Raw genomic sequence first — 1,618 nt, 5'->3', positions numbered from 1 at the left:
TTTCGTCAAAAGCAATGAGAGCATCAAATGCTGCAACTGCGAGGGGACGCACATTGCAGTTAGCGGATGCTGAAAGGAAATACTCAAAGCAAACCGGACCCAGCTTAAGGAAAACATTGCTCCTTCATATACCACAACAGTTCCACACTGCCTACCAAACAGCACCCCAACGACCTGATCTCCTCCAGGACAACTCGCCCCCAAATGCAAGCCATCTTACACGTACTCTCATGCGCTAAATACATTGCAAAGAATCACAAACTTGTCCCTTTTTGTTACAAAAAAACGGTTCCCCAGCATTTTTGTTTCCTAGATCTTCGAAATGACAATTTTACTCCCCCGAATACACCCTAACATCCCCAAAACCCCAACAAATATTGACACCCCAACCAGAGTTCATTGCTCCCACAAAAACCCCTTTTTTTGCAACCACCCCCAACAAAATCCAAAAGACACACCAAGACTTTAAAAAATGAAAAGATTCCCCCACCAAAAAAGCACGCTATAAAGACAAAAGGATTCCCCACCCCTCTCATCGTTTGGGTGACACCATCCTTGAAAACAGATTTACGTCGAAGTTGTTCCGAACCGAGGAAGAACTCCCCCCCCTCCCCTTGGGGGAGCCGTTGTCGTGCTCCCTTTTAGGGGGCACTTGGGACAGGCGGAAGTATTTGGGGAATTATCCCCCGTTCCAGGTCACGGGGTACCTGATTGGCCCAACGGAGCTCCCCCCCCTTTCCCCCCTCGTGGCGAATCAGCGCTAACCCCCGACAGCATTCCCCGCCGGGGTGATGAGGTGATTTTGGGGGAGTGGGGTGCGGAGGGAAACTATGCCAAACGAGCTAGCTGGTGCCCAGTGAAAAGATTGTGGGTCCCCCATTATCTATCTATCTTTTTCTATTATCACTATCTATATTAATAATTTTATAAATTTTAAAATATGTGTGTGTGTGTGATGTGCATGTGTGGGGTGTTATATTGTGTGTTGTGTATAATTATATATATTATATTTTAAAATATATATATATATTAATATTATATAAAATTAAAAAATATAAATATATTATATATATATATTATAGAAAATATTATATATATATATATATATATTATTAATATGTATGTATGTATGTATATTGGGGGTGTGTTTGTGGGGTTTTGTGTGTGTTAAGATATGAAGATATGTATGTACCACACTATTCATAATTTTGATTCTTCGGAATACAATACTGGTAACAGGATAAAAGTATAAATCATATTAGCTTTAGACTCGCCCCCAAATGAAAATAAATTAAATTTTTTCCTCTCTGTCAGCTGTATATTTTTTATCTTTTTTGGGAAGAGAATTTATGCAAAGTTGAAAATTCATTTTGATTTTTTTGTGGGATCGTCCGGGCCCCCAGGGTGTTCATACCCCATTATAATGGCTGATAGATTCTATGAGTATTTTTCCTTTTAAAAAAAAATTTTTTCCAAACAAACAGTATTTTTATAACATACTTATTTTTCGGCTGTTTCGATTTTTTTCAAAACACAATTTTTTAATATTTTTTTTTTTCCTTTTTATTTTCCACCCTTAAAAAAAAATTATCATTCCCTCCTAAAAAACAAAAAAAAA

Source organism: Penaeus monodon, chromosome 13 (genome assembly GCF_015228065.2).
Source record: "Penaeus monodon isolate SGIC_2016 chromosome 13, NSTDA_Pmon_1, whole genome shotgun sequence".
NCBI classification, from domain to species: Eukaryota; Metazoa; Arthropoda; class Malacostraca; order Decapoda; family Penaeidae; genus Penaeus; species Penaeus monodon.
This window is presented reverse-complemented; position numbering follows the sequence as displayed.